Genomic DNA, 19,177 nt, shown 5'->3' with positions numbered 1-19,177 from the left:
TAGTTAGTAGGTTAATTGTACTTTTTAAATCGTTCCACAATGAAATTGGTGAAGTCCTGGGTGGAACAGCTGGGTGGGCCGGATGGGCCTGTTCTGTGCTCTACCTCTCATAAAATTAAATAAAATGAATAATATTCTGTACTGGTGAGGGACGAGGTGAAGAGCTTTAAAAATCTAAAGGTTTTCTTACTGTCAGTCATTGATTGGAGTAATGTACAGACACAGTAGACGTGTTCCCATTCAAGTTGGGCAAAAAGCTTAAAGAACCCAGTCTGTGTAAAAGAGGGGTATCGTCTAGTGGAGCGGTCATCATCAGAGTGGTCTGAGTCAGAGTGATAAGGCTTTGGCTCAATAGGGCTTCGGCAAAAACAAGTGGGAGCAAGGTAAGTAGTAAGTTCACTCTGTACTTCGTTTCTTTTTTTTCTTATTTAACTATTGAGAGAATAGGGGCATGTCTACAGGGTCAGTGTTCTGTTCTGGGTGTCAGATGTGGGGTTTCCGCGAGACTCCCAGACTCCCCGATGGCCACATCTGCACCTGGTGCATCGAGATGCAGCTGTTTAGAAACTGTGTAAGGGAACTGGAGCTGCATCTCGATGACCTTCGGCTTGTTAGGGAAAGTGAGGCAGTGAGAGACAGGAGCTACAGGGAGGTAGTCACCCCAAGGCTACAGGAGACAGATAGATGGGGAGAGGGAAGGGGAAATGCCAGATAGTGGAGGGAACCCCTGCGGCCATCCCCTTCAACAATAAATACTCCATTTTGAGCATTGGTATTGGGGTGAACCTGCCTGGGGGGAAGCAACAGCTGCTGTGCCTCTGGCACTGAGTCTGGCCCTGCTTAGTAGGGGAGGGAACTCTATAGTTAGGGGGTCACATAGGCGATTCTGTGGACGCAACAAAGACACAGAGATGGTAGTCTGCTTCCCAGGTGCCAGGGTTCCTGATGATTCTGAGCCCGTCCACAATATCCTGAAAAGGGAGGGAGAACCACAATCTGACAGATACATCAGCCGAAATAGCTCAGCTGGGAGAGTGTTAGACTGAAGATCTAAAGGTCCCTGGTTCAATCCCGGGTTTCGGCACTGGGACTTGTTTATTGGGCCACATGGTCCCATAGCAGTTGTTGTGACACTATTGCAGCTCGGGGCTTCAGAGTTTGGAGTTCAATTGTGGCATCCTGTATACATAAGTTTATAAGTCCTTCACTTGTACAGAGCCCCTCCAAAGATAGTATGGTTAGAAGGTTAATTGTATTTTTAAACCAGACCATAATTAGGTTAGGGTTAAATCGGTGGATTTCTGGGTGGCTGGACTGGCATGTTCTGTGCTCTATCTCTCAACAAAATAAAATCACTAATACTCTGTAGTGGTGAGGGATGAGGCAAAGAGCTTTAAAAATCAGGAGGATTTTCTCAGTGGGAGTTGTTGATTGTAGTAATGTGCAGATGTAGTTGAAGCGTCCTCGTGCAAGTCCGGAAAAAAGCTTTAAAAACCCAGTCTGCATAAAAGAGGGGTCCCGTTTAGTGGAGCGGTCATCATCAGAGTGTTCTGAGTCAGAGTGGTAAGGCTTTGGCAAGAACAGGTGGGAGCAAGGTAAGTAGGTAAGTTCATTTCTTACTTCTTGTTTTTTGTTTATTTAATTGTTGAGAGATTAGGGGGCATGTCTACAGACTTGGAGTTCTGTTCTGAGTGTCAGATGTGGGATTTCCGTGAGACTCCCAGGCTCCCCGATGGCCAGAGCTGCACCTGGTGCATCGAGATGCAGTTCCTTAGAGACCGTGTTAGGGAACTGGAACTGCAGCACATTGACCTTTGGGTAGTTAGGGAATTTGAGGAAGTGATAGGAGCTACAGGGAGGTAGTCACCCCAAGGCTACAGGAGGCTGATAAATGGGTGACTGTCAGGAGACGGAAGGGAGAACTTCAGATAGTGGAGAGCACCCCTGTGGCCAGCCCCTTCAAAGATAAATACTCCATTTTGAGCACTGCAAAGGGTGGGGGGAGGATGGAAAGCTCCCTAGGGGAAGCAACAGTGGATGTGACTCTGGAACTGAGTCTGGCCCCGTGTCTCAGGAGGGTAGGGAACTGACAAGGATGGCAGCTGTAATAAAACTAATATGGTGGGGAATGGGAGCCAGTGTGATGGAGCTGAGGATAAGCCAGCAAGTAGATGATGGGTATAACATGAATGTAAGGAAGCACGGAACTGTGACTGGGTACTAATGCAGACAGAGCAAAGAGTTAAATTGTACCACAGAGGCAAAATTCACAAGGGTGTAAAATGCAGGACTGAAGGTACTGTATTAAAATGTGCTCTTTATTATACTTGTGGCACAGTTGTCCGGTATGAAGTTGTGGGCATCACTGAGTTGTTGTTGAAGAAAGGTCAAAGTTGGGAGCTGAACATCAAAAGATATACTTTGTATTGAAAGGACAGACAGGAAGGCAAGGGCGGTGATGTGACTCTGCTGGTTAGAGATGGAATTACATCTTTAGAAAGAGGTGACATAGGGTCAGAGAATGTTGAATCTTACAGGTGGGGTCAACAAACTGCAAGGGTAAAAAAAAAACATTATGGGAATCATATACTGTACAGGCCTCCAAATAGTAGCCAAGGTGTGGAGTTGAGATTGTACAGGGAGCTGAAAAAGGAATGTAATAAGGGTAATGTCACAGCTGTAAATGAGGGCAAACTAGCCAATAATATAAAGCAGGAACAATAGTGCAGACCATTATCTAAATGGGGAGAATGTTCAAACATCAGAGGTACTTAGGAGTCCTCGTGCAAGATTCCCAGAAGATTAATGTACAGATTGCCACAGAGTAGTGAATCTGTGGAATGCTCTGCCACGTATGGTGCAAGAGAAGCAAGTGGGTATGTTTAAACCAGAATTTGATAATTTCCTGATTGGTCAGGGTATCAAAGGATATGGCAAAGAGGCAGGCGTATGGAGTTGAAGGGGAATGCAGGATCAGCCATGGTGGAATGACAGAGCAGACTCAATGGGCTGAATGGCCTAATTCTGCTCCAATCTCTTATGGCCTAAGGCACAGGAAAGGTACAATACTGCAGATGCAGCAATGGTGAGATGGAAGACTGAGGAGAGTCACAGTTCTGCAGATACAGGAATGGTGAGGGACAAAGCACAGGGCAGCACAATGTCATAGATACTGGAAGGACGTGATTTTAAGGAGAGAAGATCTACATATGCTGGAATACTGAGGTACAAGGCAGAGCAGAACCACAATGCTGCAGATACAGCAACGGTGAGGAGCCAGGCAGAGGAGGAGCAAAATACTGCAGTTGCTGGAATGGTGAGGCACAAAGCACAAGAGAAATACAATACTGCTGATGCTGCAACGGTGAGATAAAGAACCATGGAGAATAACAATACAGTAGCTGTGTCAGCCGGAATAGCTCAGTTGGGAGAGCGTTAGACTGAAGATCTAAAGGTCCCTGGTTCAATCCTGGGTTTCGGCACTGGGACTTAATTATTGGGCCCCATGATCACGTAGCAGTTGGTGTGACACTGTTACAGTTTGTAGTAACAGTCAGAGTTTGGAATTAAATTCTGGCATCCTGTGTAAGTAAGTTTGTACGTCCTTCCGATGTACACAGTCCCATTGTCCAAAGCCAGACTAGTTAGTAGGTTAATTGTACTTTTTAAATCGTACCAGAATTAAATTGGTGAAGTCCTGGGAGGAACAGCTGGGTGGGCCGGATGGGCCAGATGAGCCTGTTCTGTGCTCTACCTCTCATAAAATAAAATAAAATGAATAATATTCTGTACTGGTGAGGGACGAGGTGAAGAGCTTTAAAAATCAAAAGGTTTTCTTACTGTTAGTCATTGATTGGAGTACTGTACAGACACAGTAGATGTGTTCCCATTTAAGTTTGGTAAAAAGCTTAAAAAACCCAGTCTGCGTAAAGGAGTGGTATCGTTTAGTGGAGCGGTCATCATCAGAGTGGTCTGAGTCAGAGTGATAAGGCTTTGGCTCAATAGGGCTTCGGCAAGAACAGGTGGGAGCAAGGTAAGTAGTAAGTTCACTCTGTACTTCTTGTTTCTTTTCTTTCATATTTAACTATTGAGAGAATAGGGGCATGTCTACAGGGCCAGCGTTCTGTTCTGGGTGTCAGATGTGGGGTTTCCGCGAGACTCCCAGACTCCCCGATGGCCACATCTGCACCTGGTGCATCGAGATGCAGCTGTTTAGAAACTGTGTAAGGGAACTGGAGCTGCATCTCGATGACCTTCGGCTTGTTAGGGAAAGTGAGGCAGTGAGAGACAGGAGCTACAGGGAGGTAGTCACCCCAAGGCTACAGGAGACAGATAGATGGGGAGAGGGAAGGGGAAGTGCCAGCTAGTGGAGGGCACCCCTGCGGCCATCCCCTTCAACAATAAATACTCCATTTTGAGCATTGGTATTGGGGTGAACCTACCTGGGGGGAAGTAACAGCTGCTGTGCCTCTGGCACTGAGTCTGGCCCTGCTTAGTAGGGGAGGGAACTCTATAGTTAGGGGGTCACATAGGCGATTCTGTGGACGCAACAAAGACACAGAGATGGTAGTCTGCTTCCCAGGTGCCAGGGTTCGTGATGATTCTGAGCCCGTCCACAATATCCTGAAAAGGGAAGGAGAACCACAATCTGACAGATACATCAGCCGAAATAGCTCAGCTGGGAGAGCGTTAGACTGAAGATCTAAAGGTCCCTGGTTCAATCCCGGGTTTCGGCACTGGGACTTGTTTATTGGGCCCCATGGTCACATAGCAGTTGTTGTGACACTATTGCAGCTCGGGGCTTCAGAGTTTGGAGTTCACTTGTGGCATCCTGTATACATAAGTTTATACGTCCTTCACTTGTACAGAGCCCCTCCAAAGATAGTATGGTTAGAAGGTTAATTGTGTTTTAAACCAGACCAAGAGAAATACAATACTACAGATGATCGAACACTGAGGTACAAAGCACATGAGAAATACAATACTGCAGATGATGGAACTGTGAGGTACAAAGCACAAGAGAAATACAATACTGCAGATGATCGAACACTGAGGTACAAAGCACATGAGAAATACAATACTGCAGATGATGGAACTGTGAGGTACAAAGCACTTGAGAAATACAATACTGCAGATGATGGGACTGTGAGGTACAAAGCACAAGAGAAATACAATACTGTAGATGCTGCAACAGTGAGATAAAGAACCGTGGAGAATAACAATACTGTAGATTTGTCAGCCGAAATAGCTCAGTTGGGAGAGTGTTAGACTGAAGATCTAAAGGTCCCTGATTCAATCCCGGGTTTCGGCACTGAGACTTCTTTACTGGGCCCATGGTCCCATAGCAGTTATTGTGATACTATTGCAGCTCGGGGCTTCAGAGTTTGGAGTTCACTTGTGGCATCCTGTATACATAATTTTATACGTCCTTCACTTGTACAGAGCCCCTCCAAAGATAGTATAGTTAGAAGGTTAATTGTATTTTAAAACCAGACCATAATTAGGTTAGGGTTAAATGGGTGGATTTCTGGGTGGCCGGACTGGCATGTTCTGTGCTCTATCTCTGAACAAAATAAAATCACTAATACTCTGTAGTGGTGAGAGATGAGGCAAAGAGCTTTAAAAATCAGGAGGTTTTTCTCAGTGGAAGTTGTTGATTGTAGTAGTGTGCAGATGTGGTCAAAGCGTCCTTGTGCAAGTCCAGAAAAAAGCTTTAAAAACCAGTCTGCATAAAAGAGGGGTCCCGTTTAGTGGAGCGGTCATCATCAGAGTGTTCTGAGTCAGAGTGGTAAGGCTTTGGCAAGAACAGGTGGGAGCAAGGTACGTAGGTAAGTTCATTTCTTACTTCTTGTTTTTTGTTTATTTAATTGTTGAGAGATTAGGGGGCATGTCTACAGACTTGGAGTTCTGTTCTGAGTGTCAGATGTGGGATTTCCGTGAGACTCCCAGGCTCCCCGATGGCCAGAGCTGCACCTGGTGCATCGAGATGCAGTTCCTTAGAGACCGTGTTAGGGAACTGGAACTGCAGCACATTGACCTTTGGGTAGTTAGGGAATTTGAGGAAGTGATAGCAGCTACAGGGAGGTAGTCACCCCAAGGCTACAGGAGGCTGATAAATGGGTGACTGTCAGGAGACGGAAGGGAGAACTTCAGATAGTGGAGAGCACCCCTGTGTCCAGCCCCTTCAAAAATAAATACTCCATTTTGAGCACTGCAAAGGGTGGGGGGAGGATGGAAAGCTCCCTAGGGGAAGCAACAGTGGATGTGACTCTGGAACTGAGTCTGACCCCGTGTCTCAGGAGTGTGGGGAACTGACAAGGATGGCAGCTGTAATAAAACTAATATGGTGGGGAATGGGAGCCAGTGTGATGGAGCTGAGGATAAGCCAGCAAGTAGATGATGGGTATAACATGAATGTAAGGAAGCACGAGACTGTGACTGTGTACTAATGCAGACAGAGCAAAGAGTTAAATTGTACCACAGAGGCAAAATTCACAAGGGTGTAAAATGCAGGACTGAAGGAACTGTATTAAAATGTGCTCTTTATTATACTTGTGGCACAGTTGTCCGGTGTGAAGTTGTGGGCATCACTGAGTTGTTGTTGAAGAAAGGTCAAAGTTGGGAGCTGAACATCAGAAGATATACTTTGTATTGAAAGGACAGACAGGAAGGCAAGGGCGGTGATGTGACTCTGCTGGTTAGAGATGGAATTACATCTTTAGAAAGAGGTGACATAGGGTCAGAGAATGTTGAATCTTACAGGTGGGGTCAACAAACTGCAAGGGTAAAAAAAAAACATTATGGGAATCATATACTGTACAGGCCTCCAAATAGTAGCCAAGGTGTGGAGTTGAGATTGTACAGGGAGCTGAAAAAGGAATGTAATAAGGGTAATGTCACAACTGTAAATGAGGGCAAACTAGCCAATAATATAAAGCAGGAACAATAGTGCAGACCATTATCTAAATGGGGAGAATGTTCAAACATCAGAGGTACTTAGGAGTCGCCCTGCAAGATTCCCAGAAGATTAATGTACAGATTGCCACAGAGTAGTGAATCTGTGGAATGCTCTGTCACGGATGGTGCAGGACAAGCAAGTGGGTATGTTTAAACCAGAATTTGATAATTTCCTGATTGGTCAGGGTATCAAAGGATATGGCAAAGAGGCAGGCGTATGGAGTTGAAGGGGATGCAGGATCAGCCATGGTGGAATGACAGAGCAGACTCAATGGCCTGAAAGGCCTAATTCTGCTCCCATCTCTTATGGTCTAAGGCACAGGAAAGGTACAATACTGCACATGCAGCAACGGTGAGATGGAAGACTGAGGAGAGTCACAGTTCTGCAGATACAGGAATGGTGAGGGACAAAGCACAGGGCAGCACAATGTCACAGACACTGGAAGGATGTGGTTTTAAGGAGAGAAGATCTACATATGCTGGAATACTGAGGTACAAGGCAGAGCAGAACCACAATGCTGCAGATACAGCAACGGTGAGGAACCAGGCAGAGCAGAACCACAATGCTGCAGATACAGCAACGGTGAGGAACCAGGCAGAGGAGGAGCAAAATACTGCAGATAGTTCAATGGTGAGGAAGAAGGCAGGTGATTGTACAATACTGCAGATAGAGGAATATTGGAGGGACAAGGCTCAAGAGAAATATAATACTGCCGGTGATGGAACGGTGAGGTACAAAGCAGAAGGGAAATATAATACTGCAGATGCTGCAATGGTGAGATAAAGAACCGTGGAGAATAACAATACTGTAGCTGTGTCAGCCGAAATAGCTCAGTTGGGAGAGCGTTAGACTGAAGATCTAAAGGTCACTGGTTCATTCCCGGGGTTCAGCACTTGGACGTGGTTATTGGCCCACACTTTAGCGTGACTCTATTACAGCTTGTGTTGTCAAATTGCAACATCTTGTTTGAATTTGTAATTGTAATTAACTAAATTATGCACATGGGTTTCCTCCGGCTACTCTGGTTTTCTGCCACGGTCCAAAGATCTACTGATTAGTAGGTGATTTGGTATTTTAAATCATCACACGATTAGGGTATGGTTAAATCAGGGGGTTCCTGGCCAACACAGTTTGGTGGGCCAGAAGTGCCTGTTCTTCACTGGGTCACTGTATTTGTTCACTGTACACGTTAATTGTAATTTTAAACCAGACCATAATTAGGTTAGGGTTAAATCGGTGGATTTCTGGGTGGCCGGACTGGCATGTTCTGTGCCCTATCTCTCAACAAAATAAAATAACTAATACTCTGTAGCGGTGGGGGATGAGGGCGTGGAGCACTACAATACTGCAGATACAGCAACAGTGAGGTTTAAAGCAGAGGGGAAATACAGATACTGGAACAGTGAGGTAATCTGCAGCTGGATCTTCAACTTCCTCACAGACAGGACCCAGGCTGTAAAAATAGGGGACAAACCCTCTTCTACAATCATTCTGAGCACCGGTGCCCCACAAGGCTGTGTACTCAGCACCCTGCTGTACTCACATGATTGTGTAGCCAAGTTTCCATCAAACTCAATATATAAGTTTGCTGATGACACCACAATTGTAGGCCGTATCTATTTTCTAATTACGATTTATAATTTACATTTTTTATTATATTTACTTGGATTTGTACTTCAGGGAGCACGAAGCGCAGAATCAAATATCACTGTGATGATTGTACGCTCTAGTATCAATTGTTCAGTGACAATAAAGTAAAGTAATGCAGATAGATCAGCCAAAATACCCCCAAAGTACCAGTGTCGGCGCTGGGACTTGTTTATCGGGCACCATGGTAACAGCAGTTAGTGCAACACTATTGCAGCTCACTTGATTTCAGAGTTCAATTCAGACATCCTCTGTAAGTAGGTTTGAAAGTCCTTCCCATGTGCATATGGGTTTCTTCCGGGGTGCTGCGGTTTGCTCCGACAGTCCAAAGACGTACTGGTTAGTAGTTTAAATGATTATTTTAAAGCATCCCATGATTGGGTTAGACTTAAATCAGTGGATTCCTGGGCGGCTGGCATGAATCCATCGATTGCACAGCCTGGTAGGTCGGACTGGCGTGTTCTGCGCTGTAGGTCTGAATAAAATAAAATAAATAATATTCTGTACTGGTCAGGGTCGAGGGACAGGAGAACTACAATACTGCGGATACAGCAAAGGTGAGGTACGAGGCAGAGGAGTGTGCAATACCACAGACAGAGGAATGATCAGGTTTAAAGCACGGGGAAATACAATACTGCAGAAGCTGCAATGGTGAGGTACACGATAGAGGAGAACAACAATACTGTAGATAAGTCAGCCAAACTAGCTCAGTTGGGAGAGCATGAGACTGAAGATTTAAAGGTACCTGGTTCAATCCCGGGTTTTGGCACTGGGACTTATTTATTAGGCCGCATGGTCACATAGCAGTCGGTGTGACACTTTTACAGCTTGGGGCAGCACAGTTTAGAGTTCAACTGTGGCGTCCTCTGTACGCAAGTTTGTACGTCCTTCTCATGTGCACCTGGGCTTCCTCTGGGTGCTCTGGGTTCACCCCACAGTCTAAAGATAGACTGGTTAGTAGCTTAATAGTTATTTTTAAAAGGGATTTAAAAATTACGGTTAATTCAGAATGTTCCTGGTTGGCAGAGTTTGGTCTCTCTCAATAAAATCAAATAATTAAAATTCTATAACTGTGAGGGACGAGGGAGCGATAAATCACAATACCGCAGATACAGAAATGGTGAGTTACAAAGCACAGAAGTAATACAATACCGCAGATACAGAAATGGTGAGTTACAATGCACAGAAGTAATGCAATTCCGCAGATACAGGAATGGTGAGGTTAAGGCAGAGCAGAATCACAATTCCACATTTACTGGAATGTTGAGGCTCAGAGCACAGGAGAAATACAATACCACTGATGCTGGAGCAGTGAGGTACAAGGCAGAGGAGAAATAAAATACCACATACACAAGAATAGAGAGTTTTAAAGCACAGTCGAACAACAATACTGCAGATGACGGACCAGTGAGGTACAAAGTACAAGGAAATACAACAGTGCAGATGCTGGAATTGTGAGGTACAATGTACAAGAGACATACAATACTGCAGATGTTGCAATGGTGAGGTACACGAGAGTGGAGAATAACAATACAGCAGCTGTGTCAGCCGAAATAGCTCAGTTGGGAGAGCGTTAGACTGAAGATCTAAAGGTTCCTGGTTCAATCCCGGGTATTGGGATTGGCTTCGCGATAGCATAGTAGTTAGTGTGGCACTATTGCAGCACGTAGTGTTAGAGTTTGGAATTCAATTGCGGCATCCTCCGTAAGTAAGTTTCTACGTCCTTCCCACATACACAGTCCCACTGTCCAAAACCAGACTGGTTAGTAGGTTAATTGTATTTTTAAACCGTACCACAATTAGGTTAGGGTTAATTCAGTGGATTCTTGGGTGGCACAGCTGGGTGGGCTGGACGGACCATCTGGGTGGAAGCTCCCTGGGGGAAGCAACAGCGGATGTGACTCTGGCACTGAGTCTGGCCCCGTGTCTCAGGAGGGTGGGGAACTGACAAGGATGGCAGCAGTAATTGAGGACTCTATAGTTAGGGGGACAAACAGGTGATTCTGTGGATGTGACAAAGAAACACAGATGGTAGCTTGCCTCCCAAGTGCCAGGGTCTGTGATGTTTCTCAACTGAGAAGGTGAGCAGCCAGAGGTCGTGGTACAAATTGGTACCAACAACATCGGTAGAAAAAGAGAGAAGGTCCTGAAAACAGAATACAGGAAGTTAGGAAGGAGGCTGAGAAGGAAGACCTCAAGGGTACTAATCTCCAGCTTGCTGCCTGTGCCACGTGACATTGAGAATAGGAACAGAATGAGTGGACAGAGAAATGAGTGATTGAAGAATTGGAGCAGGAGGCAGGGATTCAGATTTCTGGATAATTGGGACCTCTTCTGCAGCAGATGTAACTGCACAAAAGGGGCGGGTTGCACTTGAATCCGAGGGGGACCAATATTCTTGTGGGCAGGTTCACTGGAGCTGTTGGAAGTGGTTTAAATTAAAATGGTGGGGAATGGGTAGCAGTGTGATAGAGCTGAGGATAAGCCAGCAAATAGATGGATGGGTGTAACATGAATGTAAGGAAGGACAAGACAGTGATTGGGTACAAATGCAGACAGAGCAAAGAGTTCAACTGTACCACAGAGGCAAAAGGGTGTAGAATGCAGGACTGAAGGTGCTGTATTAAAATGCGCTTAACATTCGGAATAAGCTGGATGAACTTGTGGCGCAATTGGTCGGTATGAAGTTGTGAGCATCACTGAGTTGTTGCTGAAAGATGGTCAAAGTTGGGAGCTTAACATCAAAGGATATACTTTGTATTGAAAGGACAGGCAGTAAAGCATAGGCAGTGGTGGGGCTCTGCTGGTAAAAGATGGAATTACATCTTTAGAAAGAGGTGACATCGGGTCAGAGAATGTTGAATTTTTGCAGGTGGGATCAACAAACTGCAAGGGTAGAAAAAAACATTGTGGGAATCATATACTGTACAGGCCTCCAAATAGTAGCCAAGATGTGGAGTTGAGCTTGTACAGGGAGCTGAAAAAGGAATGTAATAAGGGTAATGTCACAACTGTAAATGAGGGCAAACTAGCCAATAATATAAAGCAGGAACAATAGTGTGGACTATTATTTAAATGTGGAGAAGATTCAAACATCAGAGGTACAGAGGTACTTAGACTCCCAGAAGGTTAATTTACAGACTGCCACAGAGCAGTGAATCCATGGAATGCTCTGCCACAGGTGGTGGAGGACAAGCCCGTGGGTATGTTTAAAGCAGAAGCTGATAGATTCCTGATCAGTCAGGGCATCAGAGGATATGGCAAGGTGGCAGGCGTATGGAGTTGAGGGGGATGCAGGATCAGCCATGATGGAATGACAGAGCAGACTCAATGGGCTGAATGGCCTAATTCTGCTCCCATCTCTTATGGTCTAAGGCACAGGAAAGGTACAATACTGCAGATGCAGCAATGGTGAGATGGAAGGCTGAGGAGAACCACAGTTCTGCAGATACAGGAATGGTGAGGTACAAAGCACAGGGAAGTACAATGTCACAGATACTGGAAGGATGAGGTTTTAAGGAGAGAAGATCTACATATGCTGGAATACTGAGGTACAAGGCAGAGCAGAACCACAATGCTGCAGATACAGCAACGGTGAGGAACCAGGCAGAGGAGGAGCAAAATACTGCAGATAGTTCAATGGTGAGGTACAAGGAAGATGAGTATACAATACTGCAGATAGAGGAACGTTGCGGGGACAAAGCACAGGGAAAATAGAATACTGCAGATGATGGAACGATGAGATAAAGAACAGTAGAGAATAACAATACTGCAGCTGTGTCAGCTGAAATAGCTCAGTTGGGAGAGCGTTAGACTGAAGATCTAAAGGTCCCTGGTTCAATCCTGGATTTTGGCACTGGAATTTATTTATTGGGCCCCACTTTAGTGTGACTCTATAACAACTTGTGTTGTCAGAATTCGTAGTTTGGAGTCCAAATTGGAACGTCTTCTGTAAGTGAGTTTATAATTGCATATTGGTTTCCTCTGGCTGCTCTGGTTTCCTGCCACGGTCCAAAGATGTACTGATTAGTAGGTGAATTGGTATTTTAAATCGTCACATGATTAGGGCATGGTTAAATCAGGGGGTTCCTGGTCAGCACAGTTTGGTGGGCCAGAAGTTCCTGTTCTTCACTGGATCTCTCAATCAAATAAAATAAATAATATTCTGTAATGGTCCAGGATGAGGGAGTGGAGGAGTACAATACTGCAGATACAGCAACAGTGAGGTTTAAAGCAGAGGGGAAATACAGATACTGGAAAGGTGAGTTAATGCAGATATATCAGCCAAAGTAGCTGTGCCACCCAGGAATCCACCAATTTAACCGTAACCTAATTGTGGGTTGGTTTAAAAAATACAATTAACCTTCTAACCAGTCTGGCTGTGGACAGAGGGACTGTGTACATGGGAAGGATGTACAAACTTACTTACAGAGGATGCCACAACTGAATTCCAAACTCTAACACTACGAGCTGTAATAGTGTCACACTAACTGCTGCGCTATCGCGGTGACAATAAATATGTAACAGTGCCGAAACCCGGGATTGAACCAGGGACCTTTAGATCTTCAGTCTAACGCTCTCCCAACTGAGCTATTTTGGCTGATATATCTGCATTTTTGTGGTTCACCTCTGTCTTGTACCTCAGCATGCCAGTATCTGCAGTATTGTATTTCCCTCTGTATGGTACCTCACCATTCCAGCTTCTGCAGTATTGTAGTTCCTTAAACCTCACCCTTCCAGCATCTCAGAATCAGAATCAGGTTTATTATCACCGGCATGTGTCCTGAAATTTGTTAACTTAGCAGCAGCAGTTCAAAGCAATACATAATATAGAAGCAGAAGAAGAAAAAAAATAATAATAAATAAATATGTCAATTTACTGTATCACATATATTCAACAGGTTCAAATCGTGCAAAAACAGAAGTAATGTATAGGAAAACAGTGAGGTAGTATTCATGGGTTAAATGGCCATCAAGAAATGAATAGCAGAGAGGAAGAAGCTGTTCCTGAATCGCTGAGTTTGTACCTTCAGGTTTCTGTACATCCAACCTGATGGTAACAGTGAGAAAGGGCATGCCCTGGGTGCTGGAGGTCCTTAATAATGGACGCTGCCTTTCTTAGACACCACTCCTTGAAGATGTCTTGCGTACTTTGTCGGTTGGTACGCAAGATGGAGCCGATTAAATTCACAACCCCCTTTCGGTCCTTTGCAGTAGCTCAATCCCTCCACCCCCTCTCCAGACAGTGATGCAGCCTGTCAGAATGCCCTCCACGGTACAGCTGTATGCTTTTGAGTGTATTTGTTGACATACCAAATCTCTTCAAACTCCTAATGAAGTATAGTCACTATCTTGTCTTCTTTCTAACTGCATCGATATGTTGGGACTAGGTTAGGTGCTCAGAGATCTTGACACCCAGGAATTTGAAACTGTTCACTCTCTCCACTTTGAACCCTCTATGAGGATTGGTGTGTGTTCCTTCGTCTTACCCTTCCTGAAACCACAATCAGCTCTTTCGTCTTACTAACGTTGAGTGCCAGGTTGTTGTTGCGACACCATTCCACTGTATGGCATACCTCACTCCTGTACTCCCTCTCGTCTCTATCTGAGATTCTACCAACAATGGTTGTATCGTCAGCAAATTTACAGATGGTACTTCAGCTATGCCTAGTCACACAGTCATGGGTATAGAGAGAGTAGAGCAGTGGGCTAAGCACACACCCCTGAGGTGCACCAGTGTTGATCTCGAGCGGGGAGGATATGTTATCACCAATCCGCACAGATTGTGATCTACTGGTTTGGAAGGCGAGGATCCAGTTACAGAGGGAGGTAAAGAGACCCAGGTTCTATAACTTTTCAATCAGGATTGTGAGAATAATGCCGTCCAGGAATCCACTGACTTACCACTAACCCAATCATGGGATGGTTTAAAATAATCAGTTAACTACTAACCAGTATGCCTTTGGACTGTGGGAGCAAACTGCAGCTCCCTGGAAGAAACCCATATGCACACGGGAAGGACTTTCAAACCTACTTACAGAAGATGACAGAATTGAAATTTACAGGTTGCAGAGCGCAGTGTAACTGTGGAATGCTCTGCCACAGGTGGTGGAGGACAAGCCCGTGGGTATGTTTAAAACAGAAGTTGATAAATTCCTGATGAGTCAGCGTATCAAAGGATATGGCAAGGAGGCAGTTGTATGGAGTTGAGGGGGATGCAGGATCAGCCATGATGGAATGACAGAGCAGACTCAATGGGCTGAATGGCCTAATTCTGCTCCCATCTCTTATGCTCTAAGGCACAGGAAAGGTACAATACTGCAGATGCAGCAACGGTGAGGTATAAGGCTGAGGAGAACCACAGTTCTGCAGATACAGGAATGGTGAGGTACAAAGCACAGGGAAGTACAATGTCATAGAAACTGGAAGGATGAGATTTTATGGAGAGAAGATGTACATATGCTGGAATACTGAGGTACAAGGCAGAACAGGCAGAGGAACCAGGGAGATGAGGAGCAAAATACTGCAGATAGTTCAATGGTGAGGTACAAGGCAGGTGATTATACAATACCGCAGATAGAGGAACGTTGGAGGGACAAGGATCAAGAGAAATACGATACTGCAGATGATGGAATGGTGAGGTACAAAGCACAGGGAAATACAATACTGCAGATGCTGCAATGGTGAGATAAAGAACAGTGGATAATAACATAGAAAACCTACAGCACGATACAGGCACTTCGGCCCAGAAAGTTGTGCCGAACATGACCCTACCTTCGAAATTACTAGACTTCCCCATAGCCCTCTATATTTCTAAGCTCCATGTACCTATCTAAAAGTCTCTTAAAAGACCTGATCGTATCCACCTCCACCACCGTTGCCAGAAGCCCATTCTACGCACTCACCATTCTCTGAGTAAAAAACTTACCCCTGAAATCTCCTCTGTACCTACTCCCCACAATCTTAAACATGTGTCCTCTTGTGGCAACCATTTCAGCCCTGGGCAAAAGCCTCTGACTATCCCCATGATCAATGCCTCTCATCATCTTATACACCTCTATCAGGTCACCTTTCATCCCCCGTCGCTCCAAGGAGTAAAGGCTGAGTTCACTCAACCTATTCTTATAAGGCATGCTCCCCAATCCAAGCAACATCCTTGTAAATCTCCTCTGCACCCTTTCCATAGTTCCCACATCCTTCCTGTAGTGAGGTGACCAGAACTGAGCACAATACTCTAAGTAGGGTCTGACCAGAGTCCTATATAGCTGCAACATTAACTCTCGGCTCCTAAATTCAATTCCACGATTGATGAAGGCCAATACACCGTATGCCATCTTTACCACAGAGTCAACCTGCACAGCTGCTTTGAGCGTCCTATGGACTCGGACCCCAAGATCCCTCTGATCCTCCACACTGCCAAGAGTTTTACCATTAGTACCATATTTGGTCATCATATTTGACCTACCAAAATGAACCACTTCACACTTATCTGGGTTGAACTCCATTTGCCACTTCTCAGCCCAGTTTTGCATCCTATCAATGTCCCACTGTAACCTCTGACAGCCCTCCACACTATCCACAACACTCCCAACCTTTGCGTCATCAGCAAACTTACTAACCGATCCCTCCACTTCCTTATCCAGGTCATTTATAAAAATCACGAAGTGTAAGGGTCTCAGTACAGACCCCTGAGGCATACCACTGGTCACCGACCTCCATGCAGAATATGACCCGTCTACAACCACTCTCTGCCTTCTGTGGGCAAGCCTTTTCTGGATCCACAAAGCAATGTCCCCTTGGATCCCATGCCTCCTTACTTTCTCAATAAGCCTTGCATGGTGTACCTTATCAAATGCCTTGCTGAAATCCATATACACTACATCTACTGCTCTTCCTTCATCAATGTGTTTAGTCACATCCTCAAAAAGTTCCATCAGTCTCATAAGGCATGACCTGCAATTGACAAAGCCATGCTGACTATTCTTAATCATATTATACTTCTCCAAATGTTCTTAAAAGCTGTCTTGCAGGATCTTCTCCATCAACTTACCAACCACTGAAGTAAGACTCACTGGTCTATAATTTCCTGGGCTATCTCTACTCCCTTTCTTGAATAAAGGAACAACATCCACAACCCTCCAATCCTCTAGAACCTCTCCAGTCCCCATTGATGATTCAAAGATCATCGCCAGAGGCTCAGCAATTTCCTCCCTTGCCTCCCACAGTAGCCTGGGGTACATCTCATCTGGTCCCGGCGACATATCCAAGTTAATGCTTTCCAAAAGATCCAGCACGTCCTCTTTCTTAATATCTACATGCACAAGCTTTTCAGTCTGCTGCAAGTCATCCCTACAATCACCAAGATCCTTTTCCATAGTGAATACTGAAGGAATGTATTCAATAAGTACCTCTGCTATTTCCTCCGGTTCCAAACACACTTTTCCACTGTCACACTTGATAGATCCTATTCTTTCACATCTTATCCTCTTGCTCTTCACATACTTGTAGAATGCCTTGGGGTTTTCCTTAATCCTGCTGCCAAGGCCTTCTTATGGCCCCCTCTGGCTCTCCTAATTTCCTTCCTAAGCTCCTTCCTGTTAGCCTTATAATCTTCTAGATCTCTAACATTACCTAGCTGTCTGAAACTTTTGTGAGCTTTTCTTTTCTTCTTGACTAGATTTATTACAGCCTTTGTACACCACGGTTCCTGTACCCTACCATAAATTCCCTGTCTCATTGGAACATACCTATGCAGAACTCCACACAAGTATCCCCTGAACATTTGCCACATTTCTTCTGTACTTTTCCCTGAGAACATCTGTTCCCAATTTAAGCTTCCAATTTCCTGCCTGATAGCCTCATAATTCCCCTTACTCCAATTGAACGCTTTTCTAACTTGTCTGTTCCTATCTCTCTCCAATGCTATGGTAAAGGAGATAGAATAATGATCACTATCTCCAAAATGCTCTCCCACTGAGAGACCTGACATCTGACCAGGTTCATTTCCCAATACCAAATCAAGTATAGTCTCTCCTCTTGAAGGTTTATCTACATATTCTGTCAAGAAATCTTCCTGAACACACCTAACGAAATCCACCCCATCTAAACCCCTCACTCTAGGGAGATGTCAATCGATATTTGGGAAATTAAAATCTCCCATCACGACAACTCTTATTATTACACCTTTCCAGGATCTGTTTCCCTACCAGCTCCTCAATAACCCTGTTACTATTAATAGAATCGCAAAATCGCTATTATTTCGGGTCTGATACCCAGGAAATGAGAGAGATACACAGCATGTCAGTAATGAGAGAGACACAGGATAACAGCAAAGACAGTTGTTATAGACAACGCAGAATACACAAAGTGGAATGTCTCCTATTGACAAAGAGAGAGATTACTGCTGTTGTCTCTTGAAGGAGGAATTGTGTATTGAGTACTGTTCTATTCATTGAAACCCCTCAGGGGGCAACCAGAGTGGTCTGGTTGAGGGATTGCATCATCCCAACCTGATTGACATCTGAGACCCCGTGAGTGAGGATAAAAGTAGGGTCTGGGGAACACCCCTCAGACGCACCAGGAGAGACGCTACGAGACCGGTGGGGGCTTTTGTGTGTGTCCACCCTTGCCTGGGTGACGAGTCCTCCACAGAACGGTCTAGCTAAAGGACGGATACGGATCAAGATCGTAACAAGGAAAGTCGGCAAGTTTCTCTCTCTCTCTCTCTCTCTCTCTCCAACAATTGCCACATGGTGATCAGCAACGACTGCAGCCTGTATGACCTGAACTGAACTTTATATTTCCATCAGACAATTCATTATCCCCTAGACAACGATAGAGCTTATTTCTTATTGATTATTATTATACCCGCACTTTTAGGTTTAGTATTGATGACATATATTATCTGTATATTTGCATTGATATTATTTTTGTGTATTTTTACTAATAAATACTGTTAAAAATAGTATCATCAGACTTCAACGGATACTCCTATCTTTGCTGGCAAGACACCCAGTTACGAGGTTCGTAACAAGCCTAACGCTCTCCCAACTGAGCTATTTCGGCTGACACAGCTGTAGTATTGTTATTCTCCACTCTCGTGAACCTCACCATTGCAGCATCTGCAGTATTGTATGTCTCCAGTACATTGGCTAAGTGAACTCGGCCTTTTCTCCTTGGAGCAACGGAGGATGACAGGTGACCTGATAGAGGTGTATAAGATGTTTAACAATATATCTATAACAGTATGTGTATAACAATACTGAAGATGTGTCAGCCGAAATACCTCATTTGGGAGAGCGTTAGACTGAGAGCTAAAGGTCACTGGTACTGGCACTTAAATATTGGTGGACTCTATTACAGCTCGGGGTGTTGGAGTTAAGAGTTCAATTCCGGCATTCTCAGTAAGTAGGTTTTTAAGTACTTCTCATGTGCACATGTGTTTACTCTGAGTGTCCCTGTTTGCTCCCACAGTCCACAGGCCTACTGTTTCAGGTATTTTAAACTGTACCACAAATACATTAGAGTTAAATCAGAGGGTTCCTGGGTGTCACAGCTTGATGGGCTGTATCT

At 44.7% G+C, this 19,177-nt stretch overlaps 5 non-coding genes across 5 annotated transcripts; 4 read left to right on the top strand and 1 right to left on the bottom strand.

The window, feature by feature from the left end:
• Window positions 1-1,011: 1,011 nt before the first annotated feature.
• On the top strand, window positions 1,012-1,084 carry trnaf-gaa (transfer RNA phenylalanine (anticodon GAA)). The gene has a single exon. It is a non-coding gene; the product is annotated as a tRNA-Phe (tRNA).
• Window positions 1,085-3,409: 2,325 nt separating this feature from the next.
• Window positions 3,410-3,482, top strand: trnaf-gaa (transfer RNA phenylalanine (anticodon GAA)). The gene has a single exon. It is a non-coding gene; the product is annotated as a tRNA-Phe (tRNA).
• A 1,181-nt stretch (window positions 3,483-4,663) lies between these two features.
• Window positions 4,664-4,736, top strand: trnaf-gaa (transfer RNA phenylalanine (anticodon GAA)). The gene has a single exon. It is a non-coding gene; the product is annotated as a tRNA-Phe (tRNA).
• A 502-nt stretch (window positions 4,737-5,238) lies between these two features.
• On the top strand, window positions 5,239-5,311 carry trnaf-gaa (transfer RNA phenylalanine (anticodon GAA)). The gene has a single exon. It is a non-coding gene; the product is annotated as a tRNA-Phe (tRNA).
• Window positions 5,312-13,132: 7,821 nt separating this feature from the next.
• On the bottom strand, window positions 13,133-13,205 carry trnaf-gaa (transfer RNA phenylalanine (anticodon GAA)). The gene has a single exon. It is a non-coding gene; the product is annotated as a tRNA-Phe (tRNA).
• Between the last annotated feature and the right edge of the window lie 5,972 nt (window positions 13,206-19,177).

This window comes from Hemitrygon akajei, chromosome 7 (genome assembly GCF_048418815.1).
Source record: "Hemitrygon akajei chromosome 7, sHemAka1.3, whole genome shotgun sequence".
Classification (NCBI taxonomy): Eukaryota; Metazoa; Chordata; class Chondrichthyes; order Myliobatiformes; family Dasyatidae; genus Hemitrygon; species Hemitrygon akajei.
Note: the sequence above shows the minus strand (reverse complement) of the source record. Positions and strands in the feature narration are given on the sequence as shown.